The sequence below is a fragment of the Engystomops pustulosus genome, chromosome 5, assembly GCF_040894005.1.
Source record: "Engystomops pustulosus chromosome 5, aEngPut4.maternal, whole genome shotgun sequence".
Classification (NCBI taxonomy): Eukaryota; Metazoa; Chordata; class Amphibia; order Anura; family Leptodactylidae; genus Engystomops; species Engystomops pustulosus.
The window spans coordinates 178,413,915-178,439,769 of record NC_092415.1 but is presented as its reverse complement, the minus strand read 5'-3'; the positions used below and the strand labels follow the sequence as shown (position 1 = coordinate 178,439,769).

Genomic DNA, 25,855 nt, shown 5'->3' with positions numbered 1-25,855 from the left:
GCACCAATAACTCCAGACATCACCGAGAGCTGATCCCAAGCTCACACTCCCGGTGGGGATATGGGCTCTTATTTGGGATAGGAGTCTGAAGTAGACTGTTCAATAATATATATGGCACAGAACATGTCATTATTTCTTTTATACTGGGTTCCCAGTACTCTAAAAACTCCCAAAATCAATATTTTTACCTATTTTAGGCAGGTTGGAAACTTTGGCTGTTACCAAGGGATTTGTCTAAGTAACCCTGTTGGTTTCCTATTGGTTAAACCCTAGGCAGGGATCTGGACAGAGTCACCAAGGCCAGATTATGGTGAATCGAGGCTGGCTACTCCCACTTGTACTTACTCCCAGCGCTGTATCATACACTAAGATATGGGGGAGGGTGAGTGTTGCCAGGTACCTCGCTGACCTCAGAGAATCTTCCGTGCCCCTGTAAAGAAACAGGGGCATGGCATGGCTAGACAGGGGCGCGGGACACCGAGAGTGACAGAGGATCTGAGTACAGTTTGGTTCTTTTAGAAATCCCTCCCCTGCCTGCCTCAAGAATTTTAAAAACAAACAGACAACACCATGGAATTCTAACTGATGATTATTGGACATCCCCTATAGGAGTAGGATTCTATGTCCCTGGGGCTCAAAAAGCGTGGCAAGAAGATGGGAAAGGTAAGAGTCCCAGCAACTGCAAGTAACTTGGCTTCCGGGACCCGCAAGGGTCGTCAGCTGCCAGTGCTACATAAATACAGTTCTGAATTTTTATTTGTCCACTTTTCATCCACAAGAGATGAAAACAGAATGAACAGGATCAGATGGTCAATGCTGATTGATTTTTTGGACAGTGCCTCACACGTCACTTGCCATTGCTTCATGTCTTGTACTGTACTGATAATGCTATGAGTTTTTCATTTTGTACAGCAATTTGGGCTTAGTGAAACATACAGACATTGGGAGGGATTTACTCAGGGTGGAGTAGTCTCTGCAGGTAATTTACCTATTAGTAAAATGAAGCTTTTTACAAGTTAGGTTCTGGGATAAAAAAAAAAATTAAATGACAAATTAGGGAAGAGGCAGCAGGAGGAAGCTATGTCTCATAGTAGATTCCTCATGGTAGGTTTCCTTTACTGTCAAACCACAGACAGATTATTTTTTAGGCTATATATACACCGTATTTTTCGGACTATAAGGCGCACCAGATTATAAGGCTCACCGGATTATAAGGCGCACCATCAATAAATGCCTGCTAAAACCTCTAGGTTCATATATAAGGCACACCGGATTTTAAGGCGCACCGGATTGTAAGGATGAATGACCAGCAGGTGGCAGACCTGTGCATAGTTCAGGGCAGCTGTTGTCTGTAAGTATGGTTCATATATAAGGCGCACCTTTGATTTCTGAGAAAATCTATGGATTTTTTGTGCGCCTTATAGTCCGAAAAATACGGTAAGCAGCTCTCCCCTGATTCCATGTATTGACTTGTTAATGGGGGAAACATTTTAGAAAAACTGTGATGTGTCGATATATTGATAGGGATTGATGTGCTTTGTGCACTTTAGTCATTTATGATATCCAATCAATTGCCATAGTTATTACATGATAAATCCTTCAATCGATGACTACCAAGTATTTATCTATCTGTCGCCCCTATTGATTGACTTATTGATTGTAAGAATCTCACAGCACTTCTCATACATAAAGATGACATGTAAGAATCACATATTTCTTCTTTTTATATTAGATGCGGCTCACGATTTTCCGATGAACTGTTTGGAGGCTATAATGTAAAATATGCTCGGGGCAACTTTTTATTTCACAGTTTGCTTGTTAAATGTTACTGAACCCTTAACATTCAGTTATGGATTTCATCAATCATAATGACACAGCGTCAAAACTGTCAACATAAAAATATATTTCCATGCACATTTATCCTCATCGAAATTAACCTGTAGTTCACTGACTCTGAAAAACCCGCCTATTCTTAGAATTTACAATTACATGTAAATTTCCTGGAATTTTTATCATAATCCCAACAGTATAAATTAGGCTGGATTATGGACATCAGTCCAGAGACCCATATTTTAGGCTCTATAGCACCTAGAACCAAACATATTTAATATAAGAATCTCATCTTGCAAATCATACCAGACTTTGAGTTCTGTGAGCTACAGAAATAAATACAGGTAGTTAAATAAATCGGTGGGAATTGGATGCTGGATATTTATATGCAGCTTTCCAGCTGGGACTTTAACTCTCCATATCTAAAGGTAATTTAAAACCTAAGATTCTTATCTTTTAAAAGATACTAACATTATGATTCTAGGTATTTTAATGCTTAAAGTAGGGACATTTGAAAAAACTCCATCATTTCAGCCTCTAATAGTGACTCTTCTCAGGCAAAAGGTGACCGAACTGAGCTCATTTGCTTAGGTTTTAGAAGTGATTTTGTAATTGGTAAATCGGTGAGGTTTATCATAGAAGAGGGCTGTATGAGAGAAATAAAGGGGTTGGCCACTTTAATATGTGTGTCAATGTGTGGGGGGGGGCAGGATATTAGGTAAATTACTAATATACATCTATTTGATATTTTGATATTGACATCATGTGATATTTATCAGTCCGTGATCAATTGCCCTGCCAGGACCTTTATATAATATTGTTGGAAGCACAGCGTAACAATTTTTTTAAAAAAAATCTCTTTTTTTGTTCAAAAACCAGAAAAAATATCAAACAAATTGACTTTTCATGGCAGTAACTATTGAAAGTTGCATAATACTTTCAACTATTATGTTTCCCTATTAGGGCAAAGTGATCTCTCATGTTTTGTAAGAGACATGAATACTTTCCCAGAATGAAGAGATATCTAAAACAAAAGGTGAATAATTTCATATGAAAACTCATGTTCAGTGCCTTGACACATTTGCTTAACCTTTCCTACATACAGCAGCGGTAAAGGCAGGATAATCCACAATTAGAGATGAGCGAGCACTAAAATGCTCGAGTGCTCGTTATTCGAGACGAACTTTTCCAGATGCTCGAGTGCTCGTCTCGAATAACGAGCCCCATTGAAGTCAATGGGAGACTCGAGCATTTTTCAAAGGGACCATGGTTCGGGAATAAAATGTGTTAATTAATTGAAAAAGAATGTCTTCTGATAAGTTAGCAGATGTATGCAAACATCTGCAATCTATTCTTCACTGTTCCGCGCGTATATTATCTCCCGACAAGTTAACAGATGTGAAGAACAGTGAAGAATAGAATAAAAACAGTGAACACAGGATCATTTAAGTGAAAAACACAGTGAAGAATAGATTGCAGATGTTCTGCACATCTGCTTACTTGTCGGGAGATACGCTGTCCCGGGATCCGCTGCTCTTCTTCCACTGAAGTCTCCCCGATGTCTCCGTGCCCCTCGATGTCTCCGTGCCCCTCGATGTCTCCGTGCCCCTCGATGTCTCCGTGCCCCTCGATGTCTCCCCGTGCCCCTCGATGTCTCCCCGTGCCCCTCGATGTCTCCCCGTGCCCCTCGATGTCTCCCCGTGCCCCTCGATGTCTCCCCGTGCCCCTCGATGTCTCCGTGCCCCTCGATGTCTCCGTGCCCCTCGATGTCTCCGTGCCCCTCGATGTCTCCGTGCCCCTCGATGTCTCCCCGTGCCCCTCGATGTCTCCCCGTGCCCCTCGATGTCTCCGTGCCCCTCGATGTCTCCGTGCCCCTCGATGTCTCCGTGCCCCTCGATGTCTCCGTGCCCCTCGATGTCTCCGTGCCCCTCGATGTCTCCCCGTGCCCCTCGATGTCTCCGTGCCCCTCGATGTCTCCGTGCCCCTCGATGTCTCCGTGCCCCTCGATGTCTCCCCGTGCCCCTCGATGTCTCCGTGCCCCTCGATGTCTCCGTGCCCCTCGATGTCTCCGTGCCCCTCGATGTCTCCGTGCCCCTCGATGTCTCCGTGCCCCTCGATGTCTCCCCGTGCCCCTCGATGTCTCCCCGTGCCCCTCGATGTCTCCGTGCCCCTCGATGTCTCCGTGCCCCTCGATGTCTCCGTGCCCCTCGATGTCTCCGTGCCCCTCGATGTCTCCGTGCCCCTCGATGTCTCCGTGCTGCCGCTGCCCCATGTCTCTGTGCTGCTCACCGTGTTCTTCACACATATATATTGTTCTTCACATACTATTTTGTTCGCGCCGTTCCGCGCGTATCTTCCGACAAGTAAGCAGATGTGCCGAACATCTGTAATCTATTCTTCACTGTGTTCTTCACTGTGTTTTTCACTTAAATGATCCTGTGTTCACTGTGTTCACTGTTTTTATTCTATTCTTCATTGTTCTTCACTGTGTTTTTTTAATTAAATGCTCGATCTCGAGCAGGGGAAATACTCGTCCGAGCAACGAGCCGTCTCGAGTACCTTAATACTCGAACGAGCATCAAGCTCGGACGAGTATACTCGCTCATCTCTATCCACAATTCATCAGTTTGACCCCCGTGAATATGTAGAAAATATTAGAGAAATTGCTATTTTTTATAAATGTTATAAAACTTACAAAAACAAATGAATAACCAAATATTATTTTATCTTAACTGCAGCGAATATCAGATTGATGGGGTTCCAACACACTGGGGTAGCTGTATCCATTTTTTGCCTTTTTCTTTTTATTTGGGACTATTTTTGGCCTGTGTACTTTTGAACCTTTTTTGTGTAGTCTCTCTTCAAAGTTCCCCAATGTTGAGTTTTCTGCAGAGTTCCCACTTTTATCACCTGATTTCAGATGTAAAAGCACCCCATGTATCAAACAAAACCCCACAGGTATATCTTTGAGTAGCCGAAAAGCCAAAAAAAAAAAAACAGCACTGGGTGTCACCATAGGACGATATAGATCGTCCTCATTAGCAGGAAGTTGCTGCATTAGGACGATCTATATCATCCTGCAGATCGTGCTGGGATACTAAAAGCAGCAGGAGACTACCTTTTCCATAATGCCTGGACCCTGTTGCGTCTGCCTGGCAAGGAAATCTCTCATTGGTGGGCAGTTTAACCCCTTAAAGGAAACCTACCACTGCTCGCATGATAAAATCATGCAAGCAGACCACCTGGTAGGCTATTTAATACTAATGCCGGCACATACTTTAGTTAGGCACGGCGATCGCTAGTTTAGCTAAAAAAAATGTTTTACTTACATATTTAAATATCCCTCCGGTGCTACCCCTACGTCATCTTCGGAAGGGAGATGGCTTCTGATCTTTAATTATTCCCGCCTCCTTCATTGTAGCCGTCCTCCTTCGGGTGCCGAGAGCTGTGACGTCACCAAGCTCTCGGCACCTATCGCCGAGATACTAACTCTTGCACAGCCGGTCGGCGATAGGTGCCGAGTGCTTGGTGACGTCACGGCTCTCGGCACCCGAAGGAGGACGGCTATAATGAAGGAGGCGGGAATAATTAAAGATCGGAAGCCATCTCCCTTCCGAAGATGACGTAGGATAGCACCGGAGGGATATTTACATATGTAAGTAAAAGGTTTTTTTAGCAAAACTAACAATCGCCGTACCTAACTAAAGTATGTGCCGGCATAACTGTTGCATCAAGCATGATCACCGCAACTAAGGAGAGAGAACCCTCTGTCACTCCCCCCACCCCCGCAGTGGTTTGGTGGGGGTTGTCACGACAGCACCCATGTGTTTGCCATGTACGGTGGCCTATGAGGTCCAGTCTATATATACTGTATATATGATTTTGCTGGAAGCATATTTGCTCAGAGAATAAAAATATCATATTTTTAAGCTAAAAAGTGAGTGACACAAAATTTTTAATTATTTTTTTATACATTTCTTTTCCTTTCCAGTTTATTTCTGAATTTTATACATTGGCATGCAACTAGAAACAGGATGGAACAGTGTAGTATACTGTATGATTTTTTTTGCCAGTGGCTGGAGTAAACAGAGGAAACAGCCTAGGGAGAACAGATACAACTATATGGCATCCATCCTCATCTTTTGTAAAAATGAGACCTTGGGTGTGTCCTAGTTGTGTAACTGTCGATATATATGTCACTGCCCAGGGCCAGTGCCAGCACTGCGCATACCCGGGCAAGTGCTGGGGCCCACATAAGGCTGTACATAAGGGATCCATAGAGGATGAGGGGAGCTTTACATAAACTAGGGCTCTTCTTCTTAAACAGAAGATTGTTTTAGTTACTGAATTTTTAATGCCGCCACATGAGTTCACTGCAAAGGGGTCCACTGAGGCTCTGTCGCCCAGGGGCCTACTGAAACCTGGAGCCGACCCTGTCAATGCCTTTTGTTGATGTTTGCTCCTCCGGCTTCTGAGAGAGGGATTGGCTGCATGAGACAAGGTATCCCTCTGTAAGCCCATACAGTTCTTTGCAGCTTTCTATTTTAAGTATAGGTCAGGATTCCTCCCAACATAAACTTACAACATAAGGAAAAAAATTCACGCAAATGGAGCCTGAGGAATAAAGACAAATAGTTTGTTGCTTCAATACAATCCAAAAATCCCACTATTGTGACATCGGAAGAGTAGAACGCAACTTATACTGTACATTTAAAGAGTCTATTGTGACCAAGAATTCAGAATAATGAAGAAAGAGGTTATTGTGACATCATCATAATAGAATACATAATTATAGTGCCATCAATACAATAGAACGCGGCAGAAGAATTAAGGAAACCACAATTATTATATCACCATAGTAGCAATAGAGGAACTCTATTGTGACATGCCGGTTATCACAACGGTGGCACGTAATTTAAATGCACCTGGTGACTTTGCCAGTGGCATTTAAACAGTTAACACCCATAATCAATTTGATTGGTGTCACTAGTGGGGGGCCTGGGTTTAGGCACCGGTCATCACTAATAAACACCACTCCCCAGCCCCCATTATTACTGTTTAATCAGTTTGAGATCTCCACTGTTTAATGGGTGGAGCAAAGACCACCCATCTGTCAGTAGGGAGCCTAATTATCCCACTGTACCTATGCTAATTAGACTCTATACTGTTAGCTGAACTGTTTTAAGCTTAAAAAAAAGGCCAGTGAGAAAATTCAAACTACATCAAAATCGGTAGAATAATGTTCATAGGAGGCTGCTTCAAAGAATCCCTTTTACAATTACCACCAACATGTGTTGTGCCACTGATTCTGTTTCTGCTCCAGCCCTTGACCACACACCTGACAATGAATACCCTAGTGAGCCTTATTGGGTGACAAAATATTGGCAGTGCCTCAGTACAACCTTGGAACAATGGCGGCAAAGGAAAAGTTCTAACTGTGCCAGAATAAGTAGTGAGACACCTATTAAAGAATGCAAAGAGTTAAAGTTTGTGGAACTCTCCTTAAAGGGATTTTCCCAGCTTGCATTTTTCATAATGATGGATTTTCCTTAGGATAGGTGATTTGCAATGTTCTGACAGTCAGTTCACAGCTCAATGGCATTCTGCAGGCATCATGATTTTCAGGAGCTGCACTACCTGCAGAGGGACACCTGATCCCCCTCTTCCATACCTAACACTAGTTTTCTGAACTGGTTTCCAGCCAAGTCCTTGCCAATCAGTTTTAGGTTTACTTACTCACAGATCACTCAGCTCAATCTGTTAGAGAAGGAGAGAGAACTCTCAGGGATCAGTAGCGCATGTGACTAGCATTGGGACTAGGACTAGGAGTCAGTACTATGGACACTGCCAATGTGCCATCTAGGCCAGAAGCTAGGCTAACATGTAAGTAGGAGAAAGTATAGAATATTAATGATCATTTAGTAATGTGCAGTGGCGGATTCGCTGTCCAGTGGGCCCTGGGTTCTCCATACAACTAGAGCCTCCTGGTCCAAACCAATATGTGCCGGGATGTTAAGTACCACACTTTATCCTTAAACTTGTAATTTAAGTCTTAATCTAACTAATTTAATGATAACATATTAGTGTATGGCTATGGCTACAGAGCAGCCAGCAGCTACAGGGATGCTCCTAGAGCAGCCAGCAGCTACAGGGATGCTCCCAGAGCAGCCAGAAATCAGAGAGGTGCCCCCATAGGAGCCAGAATTTACAGATATGCACCTAAGAGCAGCCAGCATTCACAGAGATGCCCCCCAGAGAAGTCAACAGTCACAAAGATATCTCACAGAATAGCCAGCACTTACAACAATGCTGGACAGAGTAGCCAGTAGTCACTGATATGCCCCTAGAGCTGCCAGCAGTTATAGAGATGTCACCCAGGGCAGCCAACAATCACAGGGATGCCCCATAGAGTGGCCAAGTAGTTACACAGATGCCCCCAGAGTAGCCAGCAATCACAAGAATGTCCCTCAGAGTAGCCAGCAGTCACAGGGATGTCCCCCAGAGTATCCATCATTCACAGAGATGCCCCCAGAGTAGCCAGTAGTCATGGGGATGCCCCCAGAGCAGCCAGCAATCACAAGAATGTCCCTCAGAGTAGCCAGCAGTCACAGGGATGTCCCCCAGAGTATCCATCATTGACAGAGATGCCCCCAGAGTAGCCAGTAGTCATGGGGATGCCCCCAGAGTAGCCAGCAGTGACAGAAATTCCCCCATAGTAGCCAACAGTGACAAAGATGCCCCCCAGCATATCCAGCAGTGACAGAGATGCCCCCAGAGTAGTCAGCAGTGACATGAATACCCCCGGACGGTGCAAATTCCTTTAACGGATATACACACACACACATACTGCACAAACACTCAGCTTTACATATTAGATGAGAAAAAAATCCTATGGCCAAGTTCATTATTTTAATCATGGGAAAATAGTTTGACCTATGTATTTACACACTAATTGTTGTATAGCCATTCCTCCTAACGGTATGTCAGATATAGTGAGGGGCTCAGAAAATCCCTTTCAGTATATCTAAGACAAACTTTATTTTAGTATAACAGAATATATTGGCTGGCTATGAGATTCCTATGGTCAAGATTATTATTCTAATCACTGTAAAATTATTTTCGACTTTTATAATTACTCGCTAATTATGGCGAGAACAGCCATTCCGGCTAATAGTATGTAGGATATGGTGAGGGGATCACAAAATATCTTTAAGCAGATCTAAGACAGACTTCATTTTGGTATTTCAGACAGTAGAGGTTGGATATGAAAAAAGATTTGTACGGCCAGGTTTATTATTCTAATCATGGTAAAATTGTGTTCCACCTCTGTAATTACTCGCTAATCATGCCGAGCACAGCCATCCCTCCATACAAATCAATAATGACATTTAAACAACTTTTGGTATTAGAACAGTTTCTTAGCAATTCATAATTGTTTAACTCTGTGCTCACAAAAAGATATGCAATGTGCCTGTAGGTTTAGTAGCTGTTGTACCCTGTCTGAGGTGCCAGAGGGGGCTCAAGGACCCTCTACAGACTCATTTCAGTTGCCATTATACTTTAATAAAAGGCACCTTGTAGCTGGGTCAAGGTTCTACATTTGGAGCTTCAGGTTATAGCTCTGATCTCTGACCCACTGTATATCAGATTTTTTCAGAAAATAGAATTGTGATTCTCGACAGAGTTGTGGTTGTTATTACGGTATGTGCAGAGTCTTGCTTTTACAACAGGAACACTAATTGCAAAATAAACATCCCACACCTCCGATCGCACCGCCAAATGTCTGTTTATATGAATCAATAGCTACAATCCTAAATCTCTAAGTAGCTGTGTTCTGCTCCAAGCTTTCTTCCGCCTTGCAAATGAAAATGTTGATATAATCCAATGTTTTAACATAGATCTGTTGGAAATGGTCATCGTCCAAGAAATGTTTTATACAGTCTTTATTTCTAGGAGAATTCATCTGTCTGTAGGTCAAGTATACAAAATCAGATGCTTATATCGTCCAATGCTACATTACAATGGCTTCAGAAATATGTCTACATCTAATTATCAGTATGGGATCTATGTTTCTGGAACTTGGAGTCAAGTTTACAACCGACCAACAACTGGTCAGAGAGGACATTGCAATTTTTTTTGCCATTATCCTGTTATAGATGATCCAAGTCTCCCAATTTACATAGTTACATCAGAGTTTAAGGCATATTCATATTTTAAACAGTTTTGATTTATTCTATTGGACTTATTCTTAGCTCCGAAATAGAAGACCCCAACTTTCATCTTTCATAGGCTCAGTTCACATCTGCATTCGGCAGCTTCCATTATGAAATAGTGGAATTTCTTTTTTCAAGTTTAACAGAATCATAATGGAAGGCAACCTTCTGTGCATTGAATTCAATAGGGAATGGAAGGTGAACGAAGACTTTCCATTCACCTTCGTTCTTATTTTTCATTGCACTCTCCTAAAAATTGAGAGGGTAACGAAAACCACGGACACTGGTGGGAAATGAGTCTAATCCAGTTGAATAGTTAGATAAATGGCCATTGATACTCAAATCTCTCCACATGTACTTTACAAGAGCTCAGTTTTTGCTTCAACCCCATAGAAGTGAATGTACAGAGTTAAGGAAAAGTGTGCAGCCACCCCTACAATTTTCATTTATTTTTTCTTGAATATGTCAGCCATACACATGAAAATGTGGTACAGGGTTTTCCATCATTGGTAAAATAGAGGGCCCTGGAATTTGTAGCATGTCAACATGTCATGTTTTACTGTAGATTCCAACAGTGGAATTTAAACTTTGTATTGCAGAGGATCGATAGCCCCCCTTCCCCCACCCAATAATCATTCCACCTCCCCTCAACCCCACCTGCCAATTCAGTTGGCTTTTGCCTTTCGGCAGAGGCAATAAGCATACAATTTTTTGGCACAGGGCTGACTCCAGGTTTCAGTAGGCTCCTGGGCATCCAGCCTTAGTAGGCTGCTTTGCAGTGACTTCACATGGCAGCATTAAAATTCAGAAACTAACAGTCTCCTGTTCCCTAAAATATTCCATAGTTTTTCATACCAAACAACCCCCTCATGTTTATTTTATGTACAGCCCACTCATGGTTATTTTATGTACAGCCCCCTTTACCCCCCATGGATTCCTTATGTACAGCCTTGTGTGGGTCCCCTCCAGCAGTACTGGGCCCTGGCTATTGCCCGGGTATACCCAGTGCTGGGGCTGGCCCTGTTTGGGCCGATCTTGCTGCAGTCATTATATTTACAGACTGACTGCTGCAGACACCTTGGGGGGATTCATTATACCTTCTCCACCATTTATCTGGTGGAAAATGCACATGAATCTTAACTTCCACACCAGATTTCGGCTTCTCTGACCAGCAGGCCACGACTGGCCTGCCACATTTACTATAATCTTCACCTAAAGTAAATAACACTGCCAGTTCAGACCTGGTCTACAGATCCTAAGTGCTGGATTTTGCACCCTCATTTACTAAAATGCCAGTCTTTATGAATTCCTCCCTTTGTGTCTTACAGGATAGAAACATTAAAGTCTATACCCAAAATCAGCAAAAAAAAAAAAAAGTCTTTAGAAAGAACTATTTTTTTATTTATCAATGTGCAATAAATATTATTTAAAAATACTATATCTATTTGTGTTTTGGTATAAATTATCGGCACAATACGCAGGATGACGGAGTTACAAAAGGAACTTTAATCGACAAGTCTAGTTAACCATGCTCTTAACAGCAAGACAAATAAAAAAGACCCCCGTGTGTATAAATGTTGGCGTTCCCTGGTTGATTTTACTTTATATACAACAGGAGCCCTGTAAGACGTAAATGGTGACTCTCGAGGACCCTTTTAAAGTCTAGTGCTAAGTACGTATTTTTAAAAGGCAATTATGTGTAACCTATTTTCATAAGTATTACTCCCAGTATGAAGCCAATGATGAGCAGGGCTCAATGGCCGTGCTTTCAGCTCATAGTAATTGTCCACTCTGGAGCACATAGGGTTTCTGAGATTGTATTTTCTGTGTTTATGTTCTTCTCACCAGATGGGTCAATTGAGGTGACAATGGATTTAACACCCGTCTTCCTGCTCTGTGCCTTAACACTTTTACAGTTACACTAAATGTAAGACGGTGACAGTTCTTTAATAGATAACCTGTTAGAGGAATTACGCCAACAAATAAAAGCCATTTTGTTTTTCATAACAGATTTACATAATTGCTCAATCACAGTCTGTCAACTCATTACTGACTACTTAACTCAAGAAAACTGACAATGTAATTGCTTTCATCCAGCACGTCTCCAAATCATTAGTTAAACAAATGCGCCAATGCAATTAAGTCTTTTTTTTATCTATATGTACAGTAGTTGCTTAGAACTTATCTTTACTTTACTTTATAAAAGTACAATGTGTTTGTTAAAGAATAGGACCATTTATATAAGAAAAGAAATGAATCTCATTAGGACAGGACAAAGATCTTATGTTTATGGTGGACTTCAAATCTTCATTGACAAGGGATGTCAATGGAAAGATGGACTCAAGTTGAGGAGGTGGGGGGGGGGGGGGTTCTTGGAAATTAAAGTGGCCCTAGAAAAATGATCTAAAAGACCCCAAACAAGTAATTGGAGGTAACGTAGGTGAAGTTAGCAAACTCCTCACTGCCACATTGTTGTTAGATTGTCTTAATGAAAACTTCCGGTGGGTTGAATGGACACTCTGCCCTTGCCAAGATGTATCGGATAGTGGCGAGCCTCCCCTATCCACTGATCAGATATGCATGGTTGGATGGGTAGAGTATGCCAATGATTTTAGGTAGAAATTAGCTCAGGCCAAGGACATTTGAAGGTATATGAGTATCTTTAGGTTCCTCATTAGAGGAAAAGTTCAAGGTAAAGTCTCTGCGAAGTTGCAGACAAAGTCCATAGATGCCTTGTGGGATTGGAGAAATAGGATCACAGGGCAAAGTTTTAAAAATGTGCTTACTCAGTCTCTGGTCTCATTGTATAAACGTGATAATGGGCCCACCAAATCAGTGGTCACAGGAGTGAGATCTGTGACAGCCCATAGCTCATGAATGAGATCAGCCCAAGAACTTGCTCTGTGTGATTGGAGGATCAAACCTCAAATCACTGAACTGAAGGGACATGTTCAGTTCAGTGATTTAAAGTTGGACAAGGAAATTCTGCAAGCACAAGAAGCAAATTTCTCTAACCGAACTCACACATAGGATACTGGTCTTATTAATGGCCTCCTTTACACAAATGTATGCTCATTCAGCCGTAGCCTGGCTAGCATGTAGGAGGAGCACTGAAGAGGAGGAGGTGTGAGTGCTTCTGACCCCTCCCCTTTCCATAGGGATGCACAGCGCACGACCCCACGAACGGGCAAAGAAAAAACATGTCCTATCTTTTCCCCATGTACAATGCAGTACGGTGCCACATGTGGCAAGGCCGCCGGGTGACTATCGCCGTCTACGGGGGCACATATGCGACTCCATAGACCGTATATACATCCCCACAACAGCAGTTTGATTATAGCCTTAGTTTTAGGTAAATTTTGGTGGGACTCACCAACCTTGTCATTTCTATAATTGCTTTTCATTTAAAACAACAAAAAAATGATTGGACATTTTGAATGTCAACCTTTGTTCTCCACAGAATTATGCTACAATCAGAGGTGACTGGCCAGGGCTGATACCTCTTCCTCCCCCACTGAAAATGTTTATTTGCCAATATGTAGGGAGTTCATTAGAAATAAGTCTTGTGGAGCTTGTGCTTAGGTGATAGCTATTAAAAGTGTATGTCCATCTGTATGGAAATAATATCTTTACCATGTATATAGAAGTCTATATACAAGCCAAGAAAGAATGGCATAAGATTAAAAAACCAAGAGTGCCTTTATCGAGAAACAGCGCCCCTCTGGTCCATAGGCTGTGGCTGGAATGGCAGCCCAGCACGATTCCTTTTGGCATGGCTTAATCGCAGTACAAACAACTGTACACGGACAAAAACGCTGCTGTTTCTAAATATTTCTTTCAACCCTTTAAATTTGAGAACAGACATTTCTAGTACAAGTCAGGCAGCACAGCGGTGGCTCGTTTGGCCTATAGTTAGTGTCAAGTTTTTGGACAGTTTTAGGCACAAAGGAATGCGCATAGAAAAGTGTTGTCAGACAAAAAGTATCCTTATTGCCCATAAAACCAATCATATATATCTAATGTTTCTTGATTCAATAATATATTAGAAGTCCGTTCTGATTGGTCGATACGAGTGAGATCAATACATTTTGACAGATGATAAAAAACAAATTATTCCATAATTTTGTCTTTGCTTTTTGTTGCACATTACATAAATTAACAGATACGGAGAACTTTTTTATGTAATGCATAAGCTAGAAGGGCACAATGGGAATACTTGAATTACTCATGTAGAATATTTTGGGCAGGTTGTCATTTATGTGTCACAATTCAGTGATAACAACCACCAGAAGAGAAGAATTTTCCAGAATATTTGATTCTAAACAATGTACCTGTGACAGATTTCCAGGGCAGCAGTAGGGAATGTAAAATTCTCGGTAACCCTGCTGAGAATTGCTATTTGAAGCAAAACAGCACTTTTAACATAGTTATAGATTATACTTCTATAAAAGTTTAGCAACTTTGCAGATTCCTGTTTACTTCTCTGTTACTGAATTTTGGCTTGTGTGTGTTTTATTCTATTTATATCCAAGGCTTCAGATTTCTCCTTAGATACTGGTAGTTTATAGATGCCAAATATATATCCCACTTATGACCTAACTGATTTTAAGCAGTTATTCAGGATTTTAACACATTTTAAATAATGTTGGGGGGGGGGGCTATAAAAACAATGAAAATCTTATACTCACCTCCTCTGGTGCTCCCATCCAGGATGACGATGAACAGGAGTGTAGGGAGAGGTGAGCATAAGATTTTTATTGTTTTATAATCCCCTCCCCCAGCCTTATATAAAAACTTTTTTAAAAACGTAAACAATCCCTTTAAAGACCCTTTAACTGCCATAGTTCCATTCACAGGTAACCAGAAGGTCCCCACAGTTAAACACAATGCTGTTTTCGTCTTTCTGTGTTGCCTAGTGGATGATTATTGACAAAGAAAGTATGGAAATAAAATGGATGCCCTTATTTCATTCCATATGTAGAAGATGGGTGCCCTACCCATTCCCTATGTAATTTTATGAATTGATTTGCCACCATACCCCAGCGCTCATGTGCTGGCGTTTGATATCGGCCACGCTACTCTGTATCCCACTATGCCAGGTCCTACCCTTTGAACAAATGTTTGCAGGTGTTTAAAAAAGTACCCAGCCACAGGGAAAGAACGCCTTGTGCCCACCCAGTCCATCGGTTGCCATGCCCCTCTATGCCCCCTTCATGCCCACGTTGATGCTATTATAATTGAAAAATTTTGCAGTGTGGGGATTATATCAATGCTACTACACCAAAAACTGTCATAGTGCCCATGTATGATACCAGAGCTTAGCAAACTTCATAGAAACAAAGAGGTTGGGGAAGGGGTAGTTCCTCCTCAGTTTCTCAGTTTATGGATCTTGACAAAGATGGTCAATACAGGGCGTGAGCTCCCTTTTTGTATTACTATCGCTAAAGGGTTTCAAACTTGCTCGATTGATGTGGCCATGTGTTCTCCAGAAGCTTTGGGCCCTGGGCAGCTGCCCAATTAACCCATATTATATTTTATTACTGATGTTAGACCAGAGCGAACACTGATTTTTGCACCACGACCAATTAAAAAAGTCTGAAAGTTGGTTCCCAAAATGTGATATTGATGGCAGATCCTTGATAACCAAGTTGATGAATGGTGGTACCATGCTTAGCCATAGTTGTCCATTAACTAAGCAGAAAATCACTAAGCATGTGCTGCTCATTAAAAAAAAAACAACAAACACCAGTAGGGATATCTTACCATAGTAAAACAGACACAACAATATGAGTTGACATATTTTTTGGATTAAATTTTCTAAATGTCCATGAAATGAAATGTAATTTGAAGACTATGTATACCTGGCAGAAACAGTCCAATACAAATGTATGGAAACTCAGTCACCAAAATTTCTGAAATACTATGTGCTGTGCAGTACATGTGTTTGTAATTTAGGAGGTTGTCCACAAATTGACTTCAATGGGAGCTGAACCAGCAGTCTAGTCATGCGGCCACTACATACAGAAGAAATTCTACCCGCTTTTGTCTCCTAGCACTGTGCTTTTCCCGAAAAAGCTGCCAAACCCATCAATTGTCAATGGCCTATACTGAGAACAGGCTATCATTAAAAAAACATGGACATCCTCTCTAACTGTTTATTGATTTAGTTTGATTGTATATCATATCATGTTATATTTCTTGCTTATTATAAATCTGTCTCTTGACCCTTGGGAAGGTTTCTGCAATGAGAAATAACAAACTGGACACCCAATGATTTTGAAAGATGAGGGTCCATGAGTCTCCTATATGAATGGTGCACATGCTGGAATATGCTTTTATTTACTTTGATGGTAATGAGAGAGATAGCATAAAAGGTGGCAGTGGCCGAACATGTACACAACTACTCTATTCACTGCAAAAATTCTTGTTTTTGAGAGGATTTGGGGTCTCATCAGTCAAACCGCTATCAGGGACAGCACCAGCACTGGACATACCCAGTCAAGTGCCAGGGCTTTGAGCTGCTAGGGGTGGGGCATATAAGGAAGTTCATAAGGAATCCACGAGGTGGGAGACTGCATTTAATGAATCTATAGGGGGCGAAGGGGGTTTTATATAAAATAACCATGAGGGGGCTGCTTGTTGTGATAAGATGAAGTGAATATTTTTGGAAACAGGAGACTGTTTTAGTTTCTGATTTTTTAATGCCAAGGGGGCCCACTAAGGGGCCCACTGAGTTTACTGCAAAGGGGCCCACTAAGGCTCTGTCGCCCAATGGTCTACTGAAACTTGGAGCCAACCCTGACCCTATCAAGAAGTTTTTGAAGGGGTTTGCTGGACTAGTGGACTGTTGGGCTTTTGACATACGGATGACCGAATGTACTGTATCCACAAGATTAGCTATCACAGGCATATGCAATTGCTCCATCCACTATATGGTGATAGTATCTGAGTTTCTTGTACCGTAAAAACCCCTTTAAATGTGGTAATACAATTCTTTAACGCATGCTCTTAATAGTTAAACCACTAAAGTTGATTGTAAAATAGCCTAATGTTCTAAAAACCACAAGAGCCCAATAAACACACAGGAACCTATTGATCAAAGCCCTTAAAAGATGAAAGAACATTGTCAAGTTGTTTTTCAATTTGTTTACATGTTTTTGCACTCATCAAATAGAGATGTAACCAAGCACATAAAAGTCTGCGGAAAAATGCAGAATGCGCAATGTAGTTCAATACCGAAAACATTCTATAACAAGACTTTGAAGAGACGGTCGGTTCTAGCGCAAAATCGTTCATATATGCTTGAAGGTAAAAGAAAAATATTGATAAACTATGAAAACAATCTCCAAAGTAACTTTCATGAAGTGAAATCAATCGTCTTCCAATTATACTTCCCGTCTTCAGGAAAGTCAAAGCCTTGACTGTTTATAAAAGATAAATTCACAGATGTTAAAAATGATATCCCTTCATAACAAATTGATTTATAACAAAGCGTTCACATTGTCTCTGTCTGGAAATAATAGTATCCATTAAAATTATTGTCAACATTCGCAAGTTGTAGATTTTTTTTTCCATGGAGTAAAAGGTTTTTTCCCCATGGTATTACACAAATTGTTTCATTCTGTATCCAATCCATGGATCCACCATGTATCATGTAGATGGGAAGTGGTGGGACCCAAGAATGGATTTTAGTGATGGGTCCAAGGTGTCCCAGTCTGGGGATATTGATTACTCCTTCTGTAAGCCAAGCACTTCTCTTAATGTTACTTAAATGGTTATACTCTCTATAAATCCATAGTACTCATGTGACTGTGAGAAACTTTTTAAGGAACAGTTCACATTTAACTTTTTTACATACGTTCTCAGTACAGATTGGGAGTATGCCTAACATATACTTACGATGGCAAAGTATAAGCAAACTGCAGAAAACGTCTTTTTGTTCAGCCCCTCCCCTTTGTTAGTGGAAAGGGAAATTAGTAAATTAGTATCAGCAACATTTAGTAATTTGCCGCTGATGATGTCCAAGGTGTCTCCCTTCTAACATATATAACTGCAGCACACCCAAGGTCTACGTTTCATGCACGCTTATAGTGACACCCATTTCCCACAGAATATTTAACCTCTGCTTCATAATATGGGGGGGGGGATTCTATTCCAATCTGTCTTTCCAGATGTATGATAAAGTATGGAAAAAAGCCAAAAGTGGCAGTAGAAATCTATGGTTATGGTAAGCTTGTACATCAAGACTTAGGAACTTAAAGGGGTTGTCCACTTTCAACAAATAATAGATATAGAAATGAAAAGTTATTCAATCTCCCAATATACTTTCTATATCAATTCCTCATGGTTTTCTAGATTTCTTCTCGCTGTCCTGCTATAGAAAGCTTCTGTGTTCACTTCCAGTGGACAAAAATCCTTCCATGGTCATGTAATGCACACAGGTGCATGAGCCGTTAGAATCACACAGCTCTTATTATCCTCTGTGCTAATAATGGCTCCCGCACCCGTCCATCACACGAACATGAACGGATTTCTATCCAATGGAAGTAAACATAGAAGCTTTCTCTAGCAGCACAGAAAGCAGAGGTCTAGAAAACGGTAATTCATTAATTAATACAGAAATTACATTGGAAAATTGTATAACTTTTCATGTCATAAGCAATATCTTTTATTTGCTTTAAAAGGACAACCCCTTTAAAGTCTCCTGCTTTCTTCCTCTATGATAATCGAGTCATGTGACCCACCAGAAGACACTTTTGGGGCTAGTTATGGAGGGTAGCTGTGCACGGCCTGCCCTTCAAACTAGTCATTATTGTAGGCAGACCCTGATGTCTAGAGGGGAGGTGTGCATATAACAATTAATATAGGTAAGTGCTCAGCCCGGCTCAGTGCCCACCCAGCCCAGAATTGCCCCAGAACCTGGGGCGTCATTAAGACTCCCAAAAGTGGCTGCTGGTGGAAACATTGAGGCCGAATGCCAAAGTTTAGTAATGTAAGTACAGTGTAAGCTAACCTATTAGAGGATCTTACTTACACTGCTAAATTTTAGTTTATGTGACCAACCTCTTTCATAGAGTCAGGAATAAGGGTGTTTAATACCCGAAACGAGTAGACGACTTATGCTGTTGTATCCCATGGCCGAATTTGTCATTTTTTAACTAAATGGAATAAAGTCTTGAAAATTTTACATCGATTCTTGTTGCATCCTTGGAAGCTGGATCGTGTTTCTTGTATGCTGTATTTCCACTCTCCAAACTGGAGTGATCCTTGCTCGAATGGTTCAAGGTGCTATGAAATACATCATCAGGGTGAGCTGACGTTCCTTTCATATGTTTTCTTCTGATTAACCCCTTTAAACTCTCTTAGGTGTTTACAAAGCAGCTCTATGCAGATGGCAGGGGAACAGTGAGTCACAGCAGCTAGGCCTCCACCCATCAGCTCCAAGAAAACTACTGAAGTGGTGCGAAGTGGACTAAAACCCACTTTTAAAGAGTTAGGCCTAGAGTCTGATCAGGGAGTGATCAGGGTTTGGTCAGTGAAAAACTGACATTTTTCACCAGAGTTCAATCAGTTTTCAGTCAGAGTTTGTTCAGTGTCTCAGTTTTTAACACACATTTTATTGGTGTTTTTAATTCAATTTACATGCGTTTTTCATCCGCAGATAACGCACGTGAAAAAGACTCAGGACTGAGCTCTATCTTTTCTCTGGCAATTGATGTGTGAAAAATGCATTGCACTTACATGTGTCTCAGAGTGCTCCATAGACTTGTATGGTGCATTGTTCATGCGCGTGACTTGCAAAAGTAGAGAATGCTGAGATTTAAGTGTGCGTTTATGTGCTTAAAAAAGAATGCCAGTGTGAAAAACCCTTTGATTACAATGGGTCAGAGTGCAATTCAAGTCCTGCATGTCAAAAGCGTACGCAGAACATGCGCATGCAAAAAACGCAAGTGTGAAAGGGGCCTAACACTCACGATCAGTGGTGTAGTCAGTGCAAAGTCTGTGCTGGGCCCCCAACTATAATGTATGGTTTATAGTAATAGTCTTCTCATATGGGAAAGTGACACCATAAGGGCCCCCTAAACCTCTTGGGCCCTGGTGCAACCGCAACCTCTGCACCACCTCAGGTTACGCCCCTGCTCACGATCAGTGCCAGCAATGATCACAGGTGTTACCAGTAAGGTTGTTCATTTAGGTTGATGTTCAGTATTCAAACCCGAACCGAACCTTAATGAGTCCCCTCATCCCTACTGAAGAGCTGAGAACTGCTGCAAGAAGCAGAATGGATATCACATAAGGACCACAATCACAAAGAACAGACCACCGATTTCTGCGAATTCTTTAAGGGTTAAGAAGGAAGTCCAGTTAACAAAATAAAAAGAGATTAATCTGAGTAAATGTACAAATCTAAAGCTGCTCCTCTGGTGTAGCACGGAGAAGAGTGCCCGAGGCATCGCCTTCCTTGCTCCTTTATGATAGGGACTGTTCTCCCTACAGTTTTATATAAATTAAAGGTCACAGAAGAGGAACAAAAGGAAGTTAGATGGGTTTTGATCACTGTAGCCATGAGCAAGCCTCAGTAGGGTAGATGGACCGATAATGATATCACGTGGTCTCCTGCCACCGAATAACATCTAAATGTTGACTGAGAAGAAAGTCCTCATTGAGAAGTGAAGTCCGTTCACGTAATCGCTATGTCTACACGATATTTTGAAGATGTAATGGTACATTCTTTTGATTTTCTATGTATTAAACCTAAGGGATGCCGGATCAATTTAAACACTGCAGTAAATATATAGCGCGCTGTAATGATGTTGCGTTCGGGTTCATGGCTTCATCAATACCATGGCGCCAGTTAATACCCAACGGAGAAGTCGAAGGAAAAATATTCCGTGCAAGTCACATGAAAGATAGCAGAGCAAAATGTACACAAAAACAGACGCACACGCTCGGCCTATGGCGCGGAGGTGTACGAGTACATTTACAGATTATGATTTTCATTCCTAGGGAACAGAATCCATTTTTCATCTGGAGTTGAAAGGCTGTCTGTCAAGGGAGCAGCTCTAATGCAAATAACACTCACCGAAATTTAATACATAAGAATAACAGAAGACTCTGCTTCCTTGTAATGTATTCTCTCCTCTGAGCCGCCGTATTCCTGCCCCGCTTTATAGCTGTCACATCTTCTAATAAAGGTCATCATTGAATATCAATTTCTATATCTGCCTTCCTGTGTGGCTTAGCGGAAATGATGCTGAAAATTGTAACTTTCGTGAATAAATTTGTTTTTTCTGTTGCGTAATAGATACTTTGATAACAGGCTGGTGGCTAATGGCACTAACTTCTGGTGGAGAAGCAAAAAGGGGCTTAAAAAATGCTGCAGTTCGTGGCCTGGTCTCAGTAGATAGAAATATGGTTGACATTAAATCAATTTTTACTTAAATTTAATCAAAGAAAAAACTTATATTCAAGGTATTGGGGAAATGACTAATCAGAGCTCAGCTTTCAGTTTAGAAACAGCTGTGGGAACATGAAAGCTGAACTCTGATTGGTTGACATGGGTAACTAGAACAGTTTTATCTCAGACACTTCTGATAAATCTCCCATCTGCTAAAATAAAAGTACCAGTGGTCCCCTTCTTTAGGACACCTGACTTACAGACGGCCCCTAGTTACAGACGGACCCCTCTGCCCCCTGTGACCTCTGGTGAAGTCTCTGGATGTTACTAAAGTCCCAGGCTGCAATGATCATCTGTAAGGTGTCTGTAATGAAGTTTTATTGATAATCCTTGGTCCCATTACAGCAAAAAATTTTGAAACTACAATTGCCACTGGGGCAAAATTTTTTTGTCTGGATCTACAATTATAAAATATACAATTTCAACTTACATACAAATTCAACTTAAGAACAGAACTATGGAACCTATCTTGTACGTAACCCGGGGACTGCCTGTAAATTGTTCTCATTACAGGGAATAAATAGGACACAGAATTGGCATTCACGTCAGTTTTCTTTCATGATTTTGTGTTTTGCGCCAGTTTTACCTTATTTATTGTGGGTTGGTGCCACAATAAGCTTTGTCACTGCATTTATTCATATTACAGACCAGTTTTTGGCACTTTTGTTGGTGCTCATTTAGACCAGTCAAAAGGAGGTTGATAATTTTCCACAACCCTTCTAGGATATTTTTAAAATTATTTTTAACACACAGGGGGGTCATTTGTGTCTAGTCAGGACATTTGTGCGTATCTTTTCTTGATTTATTTTAGAGGATGATAAATCAGGCAGCTGAGACTGTGGGGTTATTTAACTAATAAGTCACACAAAAGTCTCAGGGGTAGATTTATCATACAACAGTGGTTCTGCGCCAACCTGGTGTAGTTTTGCACAAAAATGTAAGAACAAAAGTTAGCTGGATTTCCAAAAGAATGCGCCCCGCTCGCCCACTCCATGGCCGCCACCACCATGTCCACAAAAATTGGCAATTATTTAATTGCTTTTACCCCAGAATAGAAGCAGTGATAAATCTCCCCCTTATTGCCTCTAACTCGTAAAGTAAGGCTCTCCAAACAGATGCTTGCTGGCAGGAAGTGCCTGTGTCTGAGCTGGTCTTGTAATGCAGGGAGAGGAGCAGGAGGCAGAGAGCACTGTATTGTGCAGACAAGAGAAGCTATTCATGAGAAGAATCCGACCATTGTCACAAGATTTATGGTCATATCCAGGGACAACCAAAATGATATACACCAGACAGGTTGAAATTATATCTGTGAAATGCTGCATTTTTGTTAATAACAGTGAATTAGAGAATGTATTATTTTGTTATCCTGAGCATATTTAAGAATCTTGTATGGGAATACCCCTTTTATGCTGCCCCCGCTGTAAGCACCTGCAATCAGTACTGGCATTAACTAGTACAAAGTCACCAGCACTATTTATATTGTTGTGGTCACATTTGTCAGCACCAGCATGGCACCAATGTAGCACACAGGCATTTTTAGAAAAAATGTTGCACCCCAAGACTGATGACCCTCCCCAAAATGGCAGCACTCAGCACTGCTGGCATGTCAGCATGTTACCTGATTAAATGCCAGCAGTTGGGACCCAACATTGATTTTTAAAAATCTTAAGACAAATTTTAAGAGGTTGGCTCATGACTACACATGAGCCTTTAGAATCTAACTCAATTCATTGTGCATGCCTTCAAGTCAGTGGACCCTGGGCAACTTACCCCTGGATCATCAATGGATTCGGGCCATGGGTGCTGGTAATCTAAATGGCCTTGTGACCCTAAACCTTAGATGGATAATGGCATGTTAACAGTATAGTGAACGCAAGAAGACAAGCGTGGTTCCCTTTAAGTCTGGACAGCTTCAGTGTTCAAGTGTTGTGAAGTCCAGTCTGAGATGTTTTGGTGGCACGGTAATTTTTATTATGTCTGATGACTGTATATTCTATAAACACCGTGTGATCATCATCAAATGAAGTGTTTTCATCTTCTTGTATGTTCCCTTATTATTCAATGCTACTCAACTACTTAGGCGATAAAGTTATTTACATGTATGCTATCAGTGGAGTAATAAGCACATCATCGGAAGGAAAGCTAAACAGAATTCAGTGCAACCACAAGCTGTAATAAACTAATTAAAATCACTTATTGCAATCACATCTTAATTAGGAGCTTTACATAACAGTCTGATGTATACCACAACATACCCCAACCATAACATCAAATATTCTGCACATTTATGAGAATCAGCCATCCAGCCTAATGCGTGTAATAAACGGAGTGTTTGTTTTATATCTCATAAAAATGTAGATCTGACTTAATTTCCCATATGTTTTGCTAAGTTGCATGTTGGGCTGATATAAGCATGGACAATAATTTAGTTTTTTAATATATCTGATGCAAATGAAATAGAAGAAGTGATATTCTTCAGTGGCTTGTGCCTTGCTTATGCCAATCCTACTGGAAAAACTAACATGTACATTTTTGAAGGAATGTCCTTAGAGAACACACCGGGTACCCTCACCGATCGGGTGATCAGCCGATAGCGGGAGCTGCTGCTCTGGGAAAAACAGTGTATAGAATGGTAAACAAAGATCTATGCACAGTGAACCTGTCACCAGGAGACCAGTTTTTAGCATACCCCCCAGTCCTCAGTCCAGCATAGTATATACACTGCCAAAGAGTTTTTACATAAAAAATAGGTATTACAAAAAAAATTATATGTTATATAGTATTTTCCAGTGCCATGTGCTCTGTGACTAGCCATCTGTCCCCTGGGAGTGGCTATAGCGGAGCAGGGGGCATGGCAAAGATGGTCAATGGGTGTTTTCATATATTTCAAATGGAAACACAGAGGTGCGGTTTCCCAAGGGTGGGGGGACTGGTCCTCTGTAACCACTCCCGGGGGACAAATGGGCTAATCACAGGGCATGTGGCATTGAAAGGTACTATCTAACATATTTTTTTTCTGCTATTTTTATACAAATACTGTTTGGCAGTGTATTACAATCTAGCTCTATATTACAATGCTCTATAGCAGTGGTGGCGAACCTATGGCACTGGTGCCAGAGATGGCACTCGGAGCCCTCTCTGTGGGCACACAGGCTGTCTCCCAGGCACAGAGTTTGCCTGACATGGCACCTCCCTGCAGTCTCAGGCAGTCCAAGTAGCGCCCTGCTATTTTTTCAAGTGACCCATCCTGTGCTGCTTGGTCCTTTCTGAAGAGTGAGGAGGTGTGGACATGGTCAGATTGGAGCTCAAAGATTCTGATAGCATAAAGTTTATTAGTGCCTAAATTGCCATGTTGGCACTTCGGGAAAAGCTAGTGTGTTGTGGGTCTCATTTTGGGCACTCAATCTCTTAAAGGTTCACCATCACTGCTCTATAGGGACTGGGGATGCTTAAAATGGGTCTCCTGGTAACAGGTTCCCTTTAAGTGGAGGGTCCAGATTACTACATCAACCATTCACTTGAAATACCCCATTATTACCACAGCACGTCATGCTCTATACACAAAGGGAATTGGTAGGGGGCATCTAGAACATGTACCTTGTGCTGCCTGAACATGAGCCAGTTTTCATTGGATAGAAACCAGTTTAAAGGAAACCTGTTTGCCCATTTGGGAGCACTCAACCACTAGCCTACCTTTATACAGCTAGAATAGTCGATTTATCAATCTGTTTACAATTCTGTTGTTGTGTTGCTGCTAAAAGTGAGTAGAAAGTCGGTGTTAGTCTGATGCACATGCTCAGTCCATCTGGTGAATGTGAGGACAATACACCTTGTTTCGATACATATGCTCTAGATACTTGCGGATTGCGCGGTAAAGCAACATGTACTGCCCCGAGCTTCACCAGGCACACTGTACATGCATCCGAGGCTCATGTGGAGCCATCTCAGTGGACCAGCACCAACTTTTCATCCAGCTTTCTGTGTGATGTGGTTGGAGCTTAGGACACATGAGTCACATCTGGTATATTATATGAGGCTCTGGATAGTGTGGTCTATGGGTTCCCCTCCCTTGTAATTTTGCTGTCATAAAGAGAGTCCTGCTAATCACAACGAGCACCAAGAAGAATGGCAAAGAGGATGGACCCATAGCTCACACAAGACTGGGCCATCACCTAGACCGTACCCCAATGTGTGAGTTATAATTTCTCATGAACATTTATTTAATGGCTGATGATATTAATTATAATCACTGTACTGAACGTTGCCTTTCCATCCAAGGATCAAAAATTACAGTTGAAGAAAGGTTAAACTTGGTTGACATATATTTTTCCAACATAATTAAAGGGCTTTCAAT

General features: G+C 41.4%; 1 protein-coding gene across 5 annotated transcripts in view; it reads right to left on the bottom strand.

Moving 5' to 3' along the window:
• Nucleotides 1-25,855, bottom strand: part of DPP6 (dipeptidyl peptidase like 6) — a 1,159,861-nt gene that overhangs the window by 205,631 nt on the left and 928,375 nt on the right. The window lies entirely within an intron of this gene.